The 20,367-nt window shown below is 32.7% G+C and overlaps 1 long non-coding RNA gene across 1 annotated transcript; it reads left to right on the top strand.

Moving 5' to 3' along the window:
• Window positions 1-10,505: 10,505 nt before the first annotated feature.
• On the top strand, window positions 10,506-19,099 carry LOC145804817 (uncharacterized). The gene is made up of 4 exons (XR_014347307.1): window positions 10,506-10,965; window positions 12,699-17,090; window positions 18,006-18,058; window positions 18,824-19,099. It is a non-coding gene; the product is annotated as an uncharacterized LOC145804817 (long non-coding RNA).
• The last annotated feature ends 1,268 nt before the right edge of the window (window positions 19,100-20,367 follow it).

Raw genomic sequence — 20,367 nt, forward strand, 5'->3', positions numbered from 1 at the left:
GAGTTTTCAAAACTTAATTCAAATTATTATAACTCAAAACAAAACATACTACTTTCACACTATTGAAAATTCTGATCAACACTAATAACCAAACTCTTTTTAGAATTCTATTAAAAAAAATTATTGTTAATAGAAAATAACATTAATCAGCTTTTTAATTGAAAATACTACAGAGGAAATAAATTTTTTTCAAAATAAATACTCAAAAAATTAAAATCATAAATATTTAAATAATCTAAAAAATTTAAAAAGTAAAAAATTAAAATAAATATTCAAAAAATTTAAATCGTAAAAATTTAAATAATTTAAATATTCAAAAATTTTAAATAATTTCAAATATTAAGATTTTAAATTTAAAAACAACTCTACACTCAAATCGTAACCAAACACATAAAACAAAAGTCAATTATGAAATTATTTTTAAAACGCATAACCAAACGCATAACTCGAAACTCCATACGACTTTCACAACTCTACACCTAAATCGTAACCAAATACATAACAAAAAAAAATTAAAATACTTAAAAATATTTCTATAAAATAGAGTTTGAATTTATTTTAATAAAATATTTTAAAATTTAAAAACTGCGAATCGTAATATTTTGAAATTAAAATATTTAAAAGTATTCAAAAAATTTAAAAAATGCATAACATATTTAAATATTAAAATATTTAAAATCTTAACAAAATTAAAATATTTTAAAAATATTTAAAATATTTAAAAAATTAAAATATTGATTTGAATTAAGTTTTGAATTATGTGTTTTGGTTATGAGTTTTGAAAAGTAACAATTCTGTTTTAAATTGAGTTTTGAGAAATGGGTGTAGAATTATGATTTGAAAGACCCAAACAAACAACACACTCAAATCAACGGGTGGAACCATATTTTGAGAGACTTTCCCAACGGAGCCTCAATTTTTGAGACTTATTTGCTTATCATTTTGGTTCGCACCCCTGTAATCATTTTGTGAGTTCAAATTATAATAGAAAAAAGTTAATGAATTGAATATTAAGTTCATATGTAGCACTCACCAAACAAACAAACGTGCCATATGTATTGTAAAATTTTAATCTATTAGTTACGATTAATATAAATAAATGGAGAGGTGAAAAAAGACATTAGGGGCTATTTCGGAATTGATTCTTTTAATTGATTTTTTTTTATGTTTTAAGAAAAGATGTATAAAAAGTAAAAAAGTGTTCTGATTTGATGTTTTGACATTTTGACTATTTTCATCAAAAACGCTCATGCCAAACAAGCTCTAAATATTAGAATTTTGATCGATTATGTCGAGATTTCTATTTGATTTCATAAGATTGTATTATATGATTGCACTTTTAAAAACTAACAGTCTATACCTATCAAATTGTTTAAGTATATTTAATATATATATATATATATATATATATCAACCATTTGTGAAGTTAAAATAAAAATTTATTGACGTAGATTTTTTAATAAATTTTTTTTATCACTCTTCATCAGCAATACCTCCACCGTCAAAATGCTTTTTTGGTTTAAATCATCAAGCCTCTTTGATTTAAAAATTACTTTGAAAACTTCATTTATTAATACATTATTTTTATCCTTTCTTTTTTTACGTGGGACAAAGTTTCATCAAGATAAATAAAGAAATATAAATTAAAGTTTTGAAAATTTGAAAATAACTTCAAATTTTCTAAAATAATTCAATAAAATTGACCATTGAACGACACCAGTTTTGAAAAATATTAATATGATGTATTCAATGTTCATGTCCAAGCTATATATTTGTTATTATATCATTTGTTTCAAATATATGGGTTGCCATCCCACATCGATTGCGGATAATATTCTCAATTATCTTGTTTCAAATATGTGTTGCCATCCCACATCGATTGTATATAATATTTAGAATAGACTTATAAGATAGCATTGGACACTTCCATTGTGGAGGCGTCCTTGGGAAACCAAAGGAATAAATCCGTGCGGCTCTCCAGCTATCACGCTTTAGGCCAAAGCGGACAATACTTCTAGGTGTTGGCTGGGCAATGTGTTGTCCATGCCTCAAGGTGGTAGTTGGGCTATGTGTTCGCCATGAGCACTACAAATAATGTACAAGATAGTCCACAATGCCTCCTTCATCATAGAAGCGCCTTTTTATTAAAAAAGAAAGCCCGCATAATCAAATTCTCAATAAATTTTTTGACCCTTTTTTTTTTGGACAAATAGATTTACTAGTCCGGTTATCAATAGATTCAATAATGAGAATCGACCATGATCAGATCGGGCTAGAAAAACACAACCTTAGAGCTGGCAAATCTGAATGGCCAATAATATTTCATGTAACCACAATGCACATGGCCTTGTCTAAATGCAAGCATCATAATCAAACATTCAATTTTTTTCATAAAATACTTTCACACCTAAAACTAATCCCTACTTTATAACAATTTGTTGGAAATGGTTGAAAAATTCTGGGTAAAAACAGAATTTTTTGCTAACTTTAGTCTATTATTTAGGTGGGACCCGTACGTCTATTTTGGCGGGTCTAAGCGGTAACGCGTTCTATGCCGCGTTGTGATTCACGTGGTATATTTGGTTGCTCAAAACCATTATCGGGTGAATGGGAAATTGAAGCCAAAGTGAGCTCCACGGAAATGGAGTTTTGGTGGAAATTCCTTAAGGTTGGAAAATGGCTTGTCCCACATGGATTTGGTGGGATGTTTTGAGTGGGTTTATAAGGCACGGGATTGGACCTCGGGGCACACCCCAAGGGGTGCCCAAGTTTTGTTTTGTAGAGAGGGAGGTTATGGGCAAAATGGGCTTGACCCATTGGATCCAAAAATCACCACACGGGCTTGACCCATTGTCTCAAATCATTTCTTTTTATACGGTCAAACTTATCGTATGACAAATAAATAATTTGAAATATGTGGAGGGAAAAATAGGGACATAAGATCTTGTGTGGCTAGATGATTGGCCTTACTAATGTCACGCACACAATTTATTAGCCTCTATAGTAAGGTGGTTGAGTAAAAGCCATGGGATATTTTTGAAATTTTAATAATACCATTGTATGGCATACTTCTTATAACTGTGATGTTAATAATATATTTGTAACGAGTTGAATCAAATTAAATTTATTTATTTATTTATTATTTTTTTGGGTATCTGTTAAATAATATTCTTAATTTGTTTGTGGGTTCGGGCATTGACTCGAGTTGAGTTGGTATGAATTTACAAATCCTTTGAATTGTGTAGTTTTATAATAGTTCTAGTGTCGTGAACCATTCTATTTAAATTGATAAAAACAAATTATATTACGTCTCGATTTCAACTTCGTAAGGCCCGTTTGGCAAAATTTTTAAATTTTTATTTTTTGTTTTTTGTTTTAATTATTCTTAGATCTTGAGTATTGAATAATACATAGTTTTAGGTTACGTTTGGTAGAGTTTTGTAAATATGATTTGAAAGTATGAGTTGTATTTTGAGTTTGTGAGTTGTGGAATTATGATTTGAGTGTAGAAAATTTGTTCGGTTATAGTTTTTGAATAGAGTGTGGAATTGAGTTTTGAAAGTTTGATCTGACATGTGAAGTAAGAAAATTTTTTTGGTTATGAGTTTTGGAAAGAGTTTTCAAAACTTAATTCAAATTATTATAACTCAAAACAAAACATACTACTTTCACACTATTGAAAATTCTGATCAACACTAATAACCAAACTCTTTTTAGAATTCTATTAAAAAAAATTATTGTTAATAGAAAATAACATTAATCAGCTTTTTAATTGAAAATACTACAGAGGAAATAAATTTTTTTCAAAATAAATACTCAAAAAATTAAAATCATAAATATTTAAATAATCTAAAAAATTTAAAAAGTAAAAAATTAAAATAAATATTCAAAAAATTTAAATCGTAAAAATTTAAATAATTTAAATATTCAAAAATTTTAAATAATTTCAAATATTAAGATTTTAAATTTAAAAACAACTCTACACTCAAATCGTAACCAAACACATAAAACAAAAGTCAATTATGAAATTATTTTTAAAACGCATAACCAAACGCATAACTCGAAACTCCATACGACTTTCACAACTCTACACCTAAATCGTAACCAAATACATAACAAAAAAAAATTAAAATACTTAAAAATATTTCTATAAAATAGAGTTTGAATTTATTTTAATAAAATATTTTAAAATTTAAAAACTGCGAATCGTAATATTTTGAAATTAAAATATTTAAAAGTATTCAAAAAATTTAAAAAATGCATAACATATTTAAATATTAAAATATTTAAAATCTTAACAAAATTAAAATATTTTAAAAATATTTAAAATATTTAAAAAATTAAAATATTGATTTGAATTAAGTTTTGAATTATGTGTTTTGGTTATGAGTTTTGAAAAGTAACAATTCTGTTTTAAATTGAGTTTTGAGAAATGGGTGTAGAATTATGATTTGAAAGACCCAAACAAACAACACACTCAAATCAACGGGTGGAACCATATTTTGAGAGACTTTCCCAACGGAGCCTCAATTTTTGAGACTTATTTGCTTATCATTTTGGTTCGCACCCCTGTAATCATTTTGTGAGTTCAAATTATAATAGAAAAAAGTTAATGAATTGAATATTAAGTTCATATGTAGCACTCACCAAACAAACAAACGTGCCATATGTATTGTAAAATTTTAATCTATTAGTTACGATTAATATAAATAAATGGAGAGGTGAAAAAAGACATTAGGGGCTATTTCGGAATTGATTCTTTTAATTGATTTTTTTTTATGTTTTAAGAAAAGATGTATAAAAAGTAAAAAAGTGTTCTGATTTGATGTTTTGACATTTTGACTATTTTCATCAAAAACGCTCATGCCAAACAAGCTCTAAATATTAGAATTTTGATCGATTATGTCGAGATTTCTATTTGATTTCATAAGATTGTATTATATGATTGTACTTTTAAAAACTAACAGTCTATACCTATCAAATTGTTTAAGTATATTTAATATATATATATATATATATATATATCAACCATTTGTGAAGTTAAAATAAAAATTTATTGACGTAGATTTTTTAATAAATTTTTTTTATCACTCTTCATCAGCAATACCTCCACCGTCAAAATGCTTTTTTGGTTTAAATCATCAAGCCTCTTTGATTTAAAAATTACTTTGAAAACTTCATTTATTAATACATTATTTTTATCCTTTCTTTTTTTACGTGGGACAAAGTTTCATCAAGATAAATAAAGAAATATAAATTAAAGTTTTGAAAATTTGAAAATAACTTCAAATTTTCTAAAATAATTCAATAAAATTGACCATTGAACGACACCAGTTTTGAAAAATATTAATATGATGTATTCAATGTTCATGTCCAAGCTATATATTTGTTATTATATCATTTGTTTCAAATATATGGGTTGCCATCCCACATCGATTGCGGATAATATTCTCAATTATCTTGTTTCAAATATGTGTTGCCATCCCACATCGATTGTATATAATATTTAGAATAGACTTATAAGATAGCATTGGACACTTCCATTGTGGAGGCGTCCTTGGGAAACCAAAGGAATAAATCCGTGCGGCTCTCCAGCTATCACGCTTTAGGCCAAAGCGGACAATACTTCTAGGTGTTGGCTGGGCAATGTGTTGTCCATGCCTCAAGGTGGTAGTTGGGCTATGTGTTCGCCATGAGCACTACAAATAATGTACAAGATAGTCCACAATGCCTCCTTCATCATAGAAGCGCCTTTTTATTAAAAAAGAAAGCCCGCATAATCAAATTCTCAATAAATTTTTTGACCCTTTTTTTTTTGGACAAATAGATTTACTAGTCCGGTTATCAATAGATTCAATAATGAGAATCGACCATGATCAGATCGGGCTAGAAAAACACAACCTTAGAGCTGGCAAATCTGAATGGCCAATAATATTTCATGTAACCACAATGCACATGGCCTTGTCTAAATGCAAGCATCATAATCAAACATTCAATTTTTTTCATAAAATACTTTCACACCTAAAACTAATCCCTACTTTATAACAATTTGTTGGAAATGGTTGAAAAATTCTGGGTAAAAACAGAATTTTTTGCTAACTTTAGTCTATTATTTAGGTGGGACCCGTACGTCTATTTTGGCGGGTCTAAGCGGTAACGCGTTCTATGCCGCGTTGTGATTCACGTGGTATATTTGGTTGCTCAAAACCATTATCGGGTGAATGGGAAATTGAAGCCAAAGTGAGCTCCACGGAAATGGAGTTTTGGTGGAAATTCCTTAAGGTTGGAAAATGGCTTGTCCCACATGGATTTGGTGGGATGTTTTGAGTGGGTTTATAAGGCACGGGATTGGACCTCGGGGCACACCCCAAGGGGTGCCCAAGTTTTGTTTTGTAGAGAGGGAGGTTATGGGCAAAATGGGCTTGACCCATTGGATCCAAAAATCACCACACGGGCTTGACCCATTGTCTCAAATCATTTCTTTTTATACGGTCAAACTTATCGTATGACAAATAAATAATTTGAAATATGTGGAGGGAAAAATAGGGACATAAGATCTTGTGTGGCTAGATGATTGGCCTTACTAATGTCACGCACACAATTTATTAGCCTCTATAGTAAGGTGGTTGAGTAAAAGCCATGGGATATTTTTGAAATTTTAATAATACCATTGTATGGCATACTTCTTATAACTGTGATGTTAATAATATATTTGTAACGAGTTGAATCAAATTAAATTTATTTATTTATTTATTATTTTTTTGGGTATCTGTTAAATAATATTCTTAATTTGTTTGTGGGTTCGGGCATTGACTCGAGTTGAGTTGGTATGAATTTACAAATCCTTTGAATTGTGTAGTTTTATAATAGTTCTAGTGTCGTGAACCATTCTATTTAAATTGATAAAAACAAATTATATTACGTCTCGATTTCAACTTCGTAAGGCCCGTTTGGCAAAATTTTTAAATTTTTATTTTTTGTTTTTTGTTTTAATTATTCTTAGATCTTGAGTATTGAATAATACATAGTTTTAGGTTACGTTTGGTAGAGTTTTGTAAATATGATTTGAAAGTATGAGTTGTATTTTGAGTTTGTGAGTTGTGGAATTATGATTTGAGTGTAGAAAATTTGTTCGGTTATAGTTTTTGAATAGAGTGTGGAATTGAGTTTTGAAAGTTTGATCTGACATGTGAAGTAAGAAAATTTTTTTGGTTATGAGTTTTGGAAAGAGTTTTCAAAACTTAATTCAAATTATTATAACTCAAAACAAAACATACTACTTTCACACTATTGAAAATTCTGATCAACACTAATAACCAAACTCTTTTTAGAATTCTATTAAAAAAAATTATTGTTAATAGAAAATAACATTAATCAATTTTTTAATTGAAAATACTACAGAGGAAATAAATTTTTTTCAAAATAAATACTCAAAAAATTAAAATCATAAATATTTAAATAATTTAAATAATCTAAAAAATTTAAAAAGTAAAAAATTAAAATAAATATTCAAAAAATTTAAATCGTAAAAATTTAAATAATTTAAATATTCAAAAATTTTAAATAATTTCAAATATTAAGATTTTAAATTTAAAAACAACTCTACACTCAAATCGTAACCAAACACATAAAACAAAAGTCAATTATGAAATTATTTTTAAAACGCATAACCAAACGCATAACTCGAAACTCCATACGACTTTCACAACTCTACACCTAAATCGTAACCAAATACATAACAAAAAAATTAAAATACTTAAAAATATTTCTATAAAATAGAGTTTGAATTTATTTTAATAAAATATTTTAAAATTTAAAAACTGTGAATCGTAATATTTTGAAATTAAAATATTTAAAAGTATTCAAAAAATTTAAAAAATGCATAACATATTTAAATATTAAAATATTTAAAATCTTAACAAAATTAAAATATTTTAAAAATATTTAAAATATTTAAAAAATTAAAATATTGATTTGAATTAAGTTTTGAATTATGTGTTTTGGTTATGAGTTTTGAAAAGTAACAATTCTGTTTTAAATTGAGTTTTGAGAAATGGGTGTAGAATTATGATTTGAAAGACCCAAACAAACAACACACTCAAATCAACGGGTGGAACCATATTTTGAGAGACTTTCCCAACGGAGCCTCAATTTTTGAGACTTATTTGCTTATCATTTTGGTTCGCACCCCTGTAATCATTTTGTGAGTTCAAATTATAATAGAAAAAAGTTAATGAATTGAATATTAAGTTCATATGTAGCACTCACCAAACAAACAAACGTGCCATATGTATTGTAAAATTTTAATCTATTAGTTACGATTAATATAAATAAATGGAGAGGTGAAAAAAGACATTAGGGGCTATTTCGGAATTGATTCTTTTAATTGATTTTTTTTTATGTTTTAAGAAAAGATGTATAAAAAGTAAAAAAGTGTTCTGATTTGATGTTTTGACATTTTGACTATTTTCATCAAAAACGCTCATGCCAAACAAGCTCTAAATATTAGAATTTTGACTGAGGGGGAGCCTCCGCATTTACTCAACAAATACCCCGTGATTCCTAGTGGTTTGACTTTTCACTGTATTGTTGAGTTACTCTTGATGGAGGTCCAGCCATCCGATCACTACTAGGATTAACTCTAGCTCAGTGACCTCTCATGGATTGCACACACACACTTTTTTATGTGAGCTCTCATATTGGATTTTGAGTTGTACATTCTCATGTAGCTTATGATCATTGATGATATTTTTTTTGCTATGCTCATGATTTCCGGTGTCGTTTTTTTTTAAAAAATAAAAAAGGTGCAAGTTCACACGATTCATGAATTGTGGATTATTTCATCTTAGTATTCATTTGGCTCAGTCTGATCATCTATTTTTGTTTCAGGTCTCACCTCGTGATTTTGCATATTGGATTGTTTTCTCAAAAAAAAAAAAAAAAAAAAAAAAAAAAAAAAAATGTGTTTTGTTTTGTTTTGTTCCGCTCGAGCGGAATGTGTTACGCTCGAGCGTGTTTTTAACTCTTGCAGCAGTTTGTTCTTGTTTTGATAGTTCTGAGAGATGGTTTTTTGAGCTCGAGCGGCCTTTTACACGCTCGAGCGGGAGTCTGCTTGCAATATTGTACGCTCGAGCGGTACTAAGTACGCTCGAGCGGACCTGTTTCATACTTAACTCCCTCTCTTGACTCTTCGAGGTTTTTTTTTTTCTCTTCCTGTTTCATTCTCTCGATCTAGGGTTGGTCGTGTGGCTGCATTGTGGTCGATTCTCCTCCCATTCATCATCCTTCCCACTGATTTGCTCTTTGGTAAGTTTTATCCTCTCTTTTTTTCCCGTTTTCTTGTTCTATTTGGTTCGATTGGTTGTTGGGTTTGTAGCTTTGTGGGGTGTTGTGTGTCGTGTCTGTGGTTCTCTCTCTCACATTCTTTTTCTTTGTCTGATTGTCTGTTTTTTTTTGTGTATTTTTCTGTGTTGTGTCTGTGGTATTTGATTCCTACTGTCATGGACTGTTGAGGTCTCCTTGCGTAGGTATCAATTTGGGCTTAGATACATTGCTGTGATTTACTCATGATTCATACTTATTCTGTGCAATTTCTCTCACATTTTGTGTATTCATTAAAGTTTTGAAAATTTGAAAATAACTTCAAATTTTCTAAAATAATTCAATAAAATTGACCATTGAACGACACCAGTTTTGAAAAATATTAATATGATGTATTCAATGTTCATGTCCAAGCTATATATTTGTTATTATATCATTTGTTTCAAATATATGGGTTGCCATCCCACATCGATTGCGGATAATATTCTCAATTATCTTGTTTCAAATATGTGTTGCCATCCCACATCGATTGTATATAATATTTAGAATAGACTTATAAGATAGCATTGGACACTTCTGTTAGGTCCCTGTGTTGTCAAATCCGGAGACAAAATCTTGTGTGGATTCAAAACTATGTTTTTCTGTTTTTGTACTGTCCGCTCGAGCGGAGACTCTTGAGCTCGAGCGTAGATTAGCAGGTCACAGTAGTTTGACAGGGCAAGCACAGATACTGGAAGGTGTAATTTGACGCTCGAGCGGAAACTCCTACGCTCGAGCGCATCTCTGTTTCTTCGTATGCAGTTTTTGTTCAGTCCGCTCGAGCGGGCTATGTTGAGCTCGAGCGGAGATCGCGATTCAGATTCCTATTTAAAGCTGCTAACGTTGTTTTGTTTGGTACGGTTTTTTCTAGATCTGAGAAAAACAAACTAGGGTTGTGTTTAAAGTCTTCTTGGGAGATTTTTGAGAGTTTCTCTTGATGTCTTGAGAAGAGTTCTTCACTCAGGATCTAAAATACATACATCAAGGAGTTGGTTTCTTTAAATTCAAGAGAGAGTTCTCTTCGGTGGATTCCGAAGATTCTAGCATATAGTTTCGAAAGATGTTTGGTTCTATATGTGAGTGAGGTTGTGGAATCAACTTCAAGATTGATCATGTGAGAACCCGAATATAAAAATTACGTAAATAATTAAATAATAATATTACAATCTCAAATATTTTGGTGGTGAATTCTAAGGTGCAAATTAAATATTATTGGAGGATCTTTTAATTAATTTTAAACCTAAAATAAATTTATGGTGAAAGTCTTTAATTTAGAGACAAGGTTTATTATAAAAATAAAAATAAAAAGAGAGAGAGAGGAGGGGGTGACTTGAACTCTAGACCACAAGGTTAATATATAAGACTCCTACCATTTGAGTTGCATGTAACTTATACATATGTTTTGTATATTTATCTATTTATTTGACCTATGTGTGCCCACCACTAGTATAAAATAAAATAAACACAAACCCTACTCTATTATTTGTTCACCACATAGGGCAACAACAGCAGCCACGGGAGAGGGTTAGAGAGAAGGAAAAAAAAGAAGAAGATGTTGCAATCAAAGAACTTTTGGGTGTGTTGTGTTGTGTGTGATCATCAAAGGTTAGCCCTCCTTGGTTTTCTTCTCTTCTTTTTGTTCTTCATCCTTATTCTATAATTATTTTGTTCATTGATGGAGAGGTTGTAGGTTTATGTATTGTGTATATAGATATCCTATTAAGAAACTTGAGGAGCTAAATTTATGTGTAAAGATTGGGTGTAATTTTCAGTCCAAAAATTCTGTACAAAGTCACAAATTTTAAAAATCAAGAAACCATATCAAACGGATGAATTTTAATCTGAAATTTTTACAGTAGATCAATTACACATTGAATTGAATATCTGAATTTTTTCATAATTTTTGGGAGTCGAAATCCATATAAATTGAGGTATTCAAATCTGTCCAGGAAACCAGTCCGAAACAGTAAATTCGGGATTGTTGTTCTCTTTGGGTATAAATCCAAAAATTATCAAATTAGTGTCATCAGAACCGGTTACGAGACTAGTTTCGTATGTTTTTGGCCTTGCATTGATTGCTCGTGTATATTAAGAGAACCGTCAATTTCTTTAAAGTGCTGCAGAAAACAACCTGTTTGGATATAATAAATTGTAGAAAATTATTTTGATAAGCAAATCAAGTGAAACCAATTGGGTTTGAAACTTAGGATATATTAGATCATATCTGGAGGTTATTGGAATTTTTCGAATAGCGTGGAGTGGGTTTTGTAATTTTCAAAGTTAGCGAATAGATTGGAAAAACTTGTTTAAAACACTGTTTCATCTTAAAGTTAAGTTTCGATCGGAATCTATGTCTTGGGTGATTTTAGGCCTTGAAGAATATGAACTTAGGTAATATTTAAGAGTAACGGTGAGTTGGGTTGAGCCGTGTTAGTGCGCTTTAGTTTGAGATTACTTAGTTCCTATTTTTTTTAGTATTTTTAAATTAGTTGTGACGCGTAGTTTTTATACTTGGTTCAGGCCACTAGTTGGACTTTTACACTTTATTCGAGGATTATATTATTGCGTTTCAGGTGAGTAGTTTCATGCTACGTATTTTTATAAATGTTCCCCTACCCTGAACTGTTGGAAAAATTAAATTGTTGTTTTATGATTAAACTATTTTGATAAATTATTATATTATCAATTGAATCAAATTATTTCTGAAACATGTGTGAACTTGGCATACTGTAAACTATTTATTTTGGTCTCATGTTTATAATGATGAACTACCATGTTTTGCGAAACTGATGTGTATTGATTATTGGGACCATGTGTGTATTTAGTCCAGGGAAATTATTCCACTGTGTGTGGTGACTCTGGCCACTAGGGAACAGATCCGGGTTGGGCCGTGATGACTCTAGTGCTCAACGATTGTAAGGAACAGACCTTTAAAAACAACTAGGTGACCTTCAATCGGATCGTCTTTGAGAAAAGGCCCAGGTGCCACCCTGAGGATGACTCTTAGTTCGGTATTGGATCCAACGGGGCTTATAGCCTGAGAAATGTGTGGCAGATTATTTGTTTTTATTGGTACCCAGAAAATTATTGGTGTTCATGTTATAATCTGTTTTAAGTGGAAAATGTCGTTTATCATGTTCTTGCGAGACATGAGTATTTTAAGTGTTGAATTGTGGAACCTTCTTTTTGAAACAGATTGTATTTACCAAACTGTATGCCAATCTAGTTTCTGTGATATATATCTTATTTTGGAATTGAACCCTGTTTTCAAAACTGTATTTACTATCCATGTTGCTACTCACTGAGCTATCAGCTGACTTAGTTTTTATCACTTACAGGTGTTAGAAGGACTTAGAGTGGACTCATGGCATAGCGGGGACTCAATTGCATGGACCTCTAGGGCATTCCTTTAGTTTAGAGTGTTATGTCAAGTTTGTGCATATTTATATTTATTCTTATCGAAGTTCATTTAGGATTATTTTTGATATGTGGGTTGTTTATATCCCATAAGTTTGGATGGTTTTTTTATTACGGTTGATTTTACCGTTTATAATTGTGACATGTCTGGATTGAGTTTTGGTTATTTATTATTGGACTATTGTTCAGTTGTTCAATGTAATTGGATTCGTGTTTAGGCTTACGTGTGCCTTGGGCTAAGTCCCTGTGGGCCACGGCCGGTCATGCCCGGATTTGGGGTGTGACAATTGTGGTATCAGAGCTATAGATTTATCAAGTTACATACCTTGCATTTCATCATTCAGACGAGGTCCGAGTCCCTATAGTACTTAGTAGTGTTTGGTTAAGTTAGTTTTATTTAAACTTGTGTTGAATCGTTCTTGATTTCGTTTTGATGGTTAATAGTTGACACCTAGATATTTACACGGATTGTCTATTCTTTAAGAGCCTTTGATGTTTGTATTATTGTGTGTAATCCATTTGGAGAAATAGTAATATTGGGAGATGTTTGTAGATCTTGTCAGATAAAGATGGATGGTAGGATTTTTCTAGTGGATTTGATTTCTTTAGAGATGAAGGATTTTGATGTGATTTTGGAGATGGATTCGTTGACGAAGCATCATGCTTCTATTGATTGTTTTAGAATGGGAGTAGTTTTTGCTATGTTGGGACAACTTGAGTTTTTCTTCCAGGGGGATAGGAAAGGGTCTTCTATCTATTTTACTTCTTCCTTTTAGGCTAATCGAATGTTGAGAAAAAGGTGTCATGGTTATTTAACTTGTGTGGTGAGTATCAAACTACCAAAATAGAAGTTAGAGGAGTTGCCTGTAGTGAGTGATTGTGTTGATGTTTTTCCAAAGGATCTACTTGGACTTCCTCTAGATCGTGAGGTAGAATTTTCCATTAACTTGGTCCCTGACACAACACTTATTTCTAAAGCGCCCTATAGAATGGCATCGTTAGAGTTAAGGGAGTTACAAACTTAGTTATAGAAGTTGTTAGAGAAAAGTTTTGTTAGGCCTAGTGTCTCATCTTGGGGAGCACCTGTGTTATTTGTGAAGAAGAATGATGGGTCTATGAGATTGTGTATTGATTATGGGGAACCGAACAAAGTCACAATGAAGAATATGTATCCTTTGCACGTATTGTTGACCTATTTGACCAATTGTAGGGAGTTCAAGTATTCTCTAAGATTGACTTGAGGTTAGGCTATCACCAGTTGAAAGTAAGGGATGAGGATGTTCCTAAGACAGCTTTTAGAACCCGTTATGGGCATTATGAGTTCTTGGTAATGCCTTTTGGTCTCACAAATGCACCAGCCACATTCATGGATTTAATGAACAGAGTATTTAAACCCCAACTGGATAAATTTGTGGTAGTGTTTATTGATGACATCCTAATTTATTCGAGGAGTAAGGAGGAGCATGAGCAGCATTTGAGGGTAGTATTTTAGATCCTTAGGGAGAAGAGACTGTATGCAAAATTTAAGAAGTGTGAATTTTGGTTGAGCATTGTATCATTTTTGGGTCATGTGGTAAGTAAAGATGGGGTATTTCTGGATAGCACAAAGGTGGTAGAAAATCGTTGATTGGCCACGACCTACTTCTGTGATAGAGGTACGTAGCTTTCTAGGGTTTGCTGGATATTACAAACAGTTTGTGGAAGGATTCTTTTGTATTGCTTGCTACTTACCAATCTCACTAGGAAAGGGGTAAAGTTTGAGTGGAATGATGATTGTGAGTGTAACTTCAAAGAGCTTAAACAGAGGTTAACATCAGCTCCAATCCTTGCCTTATCTACTGATGATGGTGGTTTTGTGATTTATAGTGATGTTTCATGATAGGGTTTAGGATGTGTGCTCATACAGCATAGGAAGGTGATTGCTTATGCGTCATGAAAGTTGAAAGTACATGAGAGAAATTATCCTGCGCACGACTTGGAGTTAGCAATAGTGATTTTCGCTCTTAAGATCTGGCGACATTATTTGTATGGAGAGTCATGTGAGATTTACACTGACCATAAGAGTTGGAAGTATATTTTCACACAGGAGGAACTAAATTTGAGGCAAAGAAGATGGCTTGAGTTACTAAAAGATTTCGATGTGAATATATTATGTCATCCGGGGAAGGTAAATGTGGTTGCAGATGCCTTGAGTAGGAAGGTTATAGTTGGAAATGTAGCTGCTTTGTCTATTGAGAGTTGTTTGGTGGAAGACATGAGACGTTTGAGGCTTGGGGTTGTTACGCCTGGTGATAGGGCTTATTGTAGTCAATTGAAAGTTCAGCTGACCTTGAGAGAACGGATTCATTTAGCTCAGGAGATTGACCCCCAGTGTGAGCGTATTAAAGGAGAGATGACAGAGGGTAAGCATGTAGACTTTGTGGTTAGTGATGATGGGCTACTTAGATTCCATAGCCGAATTTGTGTTCCTGCTGGTGGTGATTTGCGGAAGGAGATTATGATGGAGGCACATAGTTCTAGTTATAGTTATAGCATTCATCTTGGAAGTACTAAGATGTATCGGGATCTTTATGAACACTTTTGGTGGAATGGTATGAAGGGAGATATTGCAGAATTTGTGGCTCAGTGTTTGGTGTGTCAACAAGTTAAAGTAGAATATTAGAAACCTGCGGGGAAACTACAACCCTTACCTATACTGGAGTGGAAGTGGGATCATGTTACCATGGACTTCATGTGTGGATTACCTCGTACTAGTAGTAATCACGATGCAGTTTGGGTAGTTGTTGATAGATTAACCAAGTCAGCACATTTTATTGCAGTACGGATGACCTATTCTCTAGCTCAATTTGCACAGTTATATGTGAAGGAGATTGTTAGATTGCATGGTGCACCAGTGTCAATAGTGTTAGATTGGGACCCTCGTTTTGTGTCTAAGTTTTGGGGTGCCTTACAGTTAGCTATGGGTACTAGGTTAAATTTTAGTTCAACTTATCACCCTCAGACAGATGGGCAATCAAAGAGGACTATTCAAACCCTTGAGGATATGTTGAGGGCTTATGCTTTGGAGTGGAGAGGTAATTGGGATGATTATTTGCCGCTTATGGAGTTTGCACATAATAATAGTTGTCATTCTAGTTTGGGAGTAGCCCCATATGAGGCTTTGTATGGAAGGAAGTGTAGGTCTCCTTTGTGTTGGTATGAGGTTGGTGAAAGGCAAATGTTGGGACCTGATTTGGTGGAGGATGCTACACAGAAAATTATCACCATCAGAGAGAGATTATTGACTGCTCAGAGTAGAAAAAAAAAAAAAAAAAATTATGCTGATCATCGTAGGAGAGACTTAGAGTTTCATGTGGGGGATATGGTATTCTTGAAAGTATCACCATGGAAAGGAGTCATCAAGGTTGGAAATAAATGAAAGTTGAGTTCTAGATACATTGGACCATTTGAGGTATTAGGGAAGGTTAGTGAGGTTGTGTACCGTGTTGTTTTACCCCCTAGGTTGGCAGGAGTGCATAATGTGTTTCACGTGTCTATGCTGAGAAAATATGTGCACAGTCTGTCGCATGTGATAGATTATGAGCCGCTTCAGATTAGAGAGGATTTTTCGTATGAGGAGATACCTATTCAGATTTTGGATTCGAAAGAGAAAAGGTTGCATACAAAGGTCATTAAATTGGTTAAGGTACTGTGGTGTAATCATCTAGTTGAAGAGGCGACTTGGGAACGCGAGGACGAGATGCGCGAGAAGTACCCACATCTATTCTCATGATTTACTCAGGTTAGTTTCGAGGACGAAACTTTTTTTCAGGAGGGGAGAATGTGAGAACCCGAATATAAAAATTAAGTAAATAATTAAATAATAATATTACAATCTCAAATATTTTGGTGGTGAATTCTAAGGTGCAAATTAAATATTATTGGAGGATCTTTTAATTAATTTTAAACCTAAAATAAATTTATGGTGAAAGTCTTTAATTTAGAGACAAGGTTTATTATAAAAATAAAAATAAAAAGAGAGAGAGAGGAGGGGGTGACTTGAACTCTAGACCACAAGGTTAATATATAAGACTCCTACCATTTGAGTTGCATGTAACTTATACATATGTTTTGTATATTTATCTATTTATTTGACCTATGTGTGCCCACCACTAGTATAAAATAAAATAAACACAAACCCTACTCTATTATTTGTTCACCACATAGGGCAACAACAGCAGCCACGGGAGAGGGTTAGAGAGAAGGAAAAAAAAGAAGAAGATGTTGCAATCAAAGAACTTTTGGGTGTGTTGTGTTGTGTGTGATCATCAAAGGTTAGCCCTCCTTGGTTTTCTTCTCTTCTTTTTGTTCTTCATCCTTATTCTATAATTATTTTGTTCATTGATGGAGAGGTTGTAGGTTTATGTATTGTGTATATAGATATCCTATTAAGAAACTTGAGGAGCTAAATTTATGTGTAAAGATTGGGTGTAATTTTCAGTCCAAAAATTCTGTACAAAGTCACAAATTTTAAAAATCAAGAAACCATATCAAACGGATGAATTTTAATCTGAAATTTTTACAGTAGATCAATTACACATTGAATTGAATATCTGAATTTTTTCATAATTTTTGGGAGTCGAAATCCATATAAATTGAGGTATTCAAATCTGTCCAGGAAACCAGTCCGAAACAGTAAATTCGGGATTGTTGTTCTCTTTGGGTATAAATCCAAAAATTATCAAATTAGTGTCATCAGAACCGGTTACGAGACTAGTTTCGTATGTTTTTGGCCTTGCATTGATTGCTCGTGTATATTAAGAGAACCGTCAATTTCTTTAAAGTGCTGCAGAAAACAACCTGTTTGGATATAATAAATTGTAGAAAATTATTTTGATAAGCAAATCAAGTGAAACCAATTGGGTTTGAAACTTAGGATATATTAGATCATATCTGGAGGTTATTGGAATTTTTCGAATAGCGTGGAGTGGGTTTTGTAATTTTCAAAGTTAGCGAATAGATTGGAAAAACTTGTTTAAAACACTGTTTCATCTTAAAGTTAAGTTTCGATCGGAATCTATGTCTTGGGTGATTTTAGGCCTTGAAGAATATGAACTTAGGTAATATTTAAGAGTAACGGTGAGTTGGGTTGAGCCGTGTTAGTGCGCTTTAGTTTGAGATTACTTAGTTCCTATTTTTTTTAGTATTTTTAAATTAGTTGTGACGCGTAGTTTTTATACTTGGTTCAGGCCACTAGTTGGACTTTTACACTTTATTCGAGGATTATATTATTGCGTTTCAGGTGAGTAGTTTCATGCTACGTATTTTTATAAATGTTCCCCTACCCTGAACTGTTGGAAAAATTAAATTGTTGTTTTATGATTAAACTGTTTTGATAAATTATTATATTATCAATTGAATCAAATTATTTCTGAAACATGTGTGAACTTGGCATACTGTAAACTATTTATTTTGGTCTCATGTTTATAATGATGAACTACCATGTTTTGCGAAACTGATGTGTATTGATTATTGGGACCATGTGTGTATTTAGTCCAGGGAAATTATTCCACTGTGTGTGGTGACTCTGGCCACTAGGGAACAGATCCGGGTTGGGCCGTGATGACTCTAGTGCTCAACGATTGTAAGGAACAGACCTTTAAAAACAACTAGGTGACCTTCAATCGGATCGTCTTTGAGAAAAGGCCCAGGTGCCACCCTGAGGATGACTCTTAGTTCGGTATTGGATCCAACGGGGCTTATAGCCTGAGAAATGTGTGGCAGATTATTTGTTTTTATTGGTACCCAGAAAATTATTGGTGTTCATGTTATAATCTGTTTTAAGTGGAAAATGTCGTTTATCATGTTCTTGCGAGACATGAGTATTTTAAGTGTTGAATTGTGGAACCTTCTTTTTGAAACAGATTGTATTTACCAAACTGTATGCCAATCTAGTTTCTGTGATATATATCTTATTTTGGAATTGAACCCTGTTTTCAAAACTGTATTTACTATCCATGTTGCTACTCACTGAGCTATCAGCTGACTTAGTTTTTATCACTTACAGGTGTTAGAAGGACTTAGAGTGGACTCATGGCATAGCGGGGACTCAATTGCATGGACCTCTAGGGCATTCCTTTAGTTTAGAGTGTTATGTCAAGTTTGTGCATATTTATATTTATTCTTATCGAAGTTCATTTAGGATTATTTTTGATATGTGGGTTGTTTATATCCCATAAGTTTGGATGGTTTTTTTATTACGGTTGATTTTACCGTTTATAATTGTGACATGTCTGGATTGAGTTTTGGTTATTTATTATTGGACTATTGTTCAGTTGTTCAATGTAATTGGATTCGTGTTTAGGCTTACGTGTGCCTTGGGCTAAGTCCCTGTGGGCCACGGCCGGTCATGCCCGGATTTGGGGTGTGACAGATCAGTTCCGAGATGAAGTCGTGAAAAAGAGTTACAGAAGATTCGAAGACAGATTGACTAAGTTGGGTAATTTGTAAGATATCTTTGTAATCTTTTTACTTCAGTAGTGGATTGATTTATGGCGTTTCGCCCGTGGTTTTTTAATCACAGTTGGAGGTGTCCAATTGTGGTTTTTTCCACGTAAAAATCTTTTGTGTCGATTTATTATTTAATCTGTCAAAAACAAACAATCTAAATCACTTTCGTAAGTGCTTGTTGATTTAGATTGTGTGTTTTGGTTCTTTTTGGGATTTGGAATATTTTAATCTTGATCTAATCACGAATCACTTAGATTTTCAATTGGTATCAGATCGGGTCACTCTTTGTTTTTTCAAAACTATAGGAGTGTGATTTTGTGTGATTAGTATCATGGATTCTATTCGTGAAGGTAACTCCACTCATAGACCCCCTTTACTTGACGGTACAAACTATTCTTATTGGAAAGCTCGTATGAGAGCATTTTTAAAATCCATCGATGAGAAAGTTTGGCACTCCGTAATCTTTGGGTGGAGTGAACCTACAATCACCATTGATGGGAGTGATATTCCTAAACCCCTGGATAAATGGGACACAATCGATTACCAGAATTCGAGTTGGAACAGCAAAGCTCTCAACTCCCTCTTCTGCTCTGTCACACCTGAAGAATTCCGTCGAATTTGCACGTGTGAAATAGCAAAAGAGGCGTGGGATATTCTTGAAACGATTCACGAAGGTACCACCTCTGTTAAAAGGGCAAAACTTCAACGTCTCACGTCCGCCTTTGAAACCCTTTTTATGCGCGACGATGAGACGTTCGATGAATTTTATGCAAAACTCAGTGATATCGTGAATTCCTGTTTCACTCTCGGTGAGAAAATCCCGGAAGCAAAAGTTGTTGGAAAAATTTTGAGGTCCCTTCCCGAGAGGTTCCAACCAAAGGTGACAGCCATTGAGGAGGCTCAGAATGTTGATACCCTCAAGCTCGATCAATTGGTTGGAAATTTGCAGACTTATGAAGCCCACCAAATTTCTAAGAAAAAGCAAAAAGAAAATATGGCTTTCACGAGTGCCCATGAGACTGCAAAACCTCCGGAGACTGAATTTGATTTAGAGTCTGAGATGACGGCTATGCTTACAAAACAGTTTAAAAAATTTTTGAA

The sequence above is a fragment of the Camellia sinensis genome, chromosome 12 (assembly GCF_055761805.1).
Source record: "Camellia sinensis isolate YWXY chromosome 12, ASM5576180v1, whole genome shotgun sequence".
Lineage (NCBI taxonomy): Eukaryota > Viridiplantae > Streptophyta > Magnoliopsida > Ericales > Theaceae > Camellia > Camellia sinensis.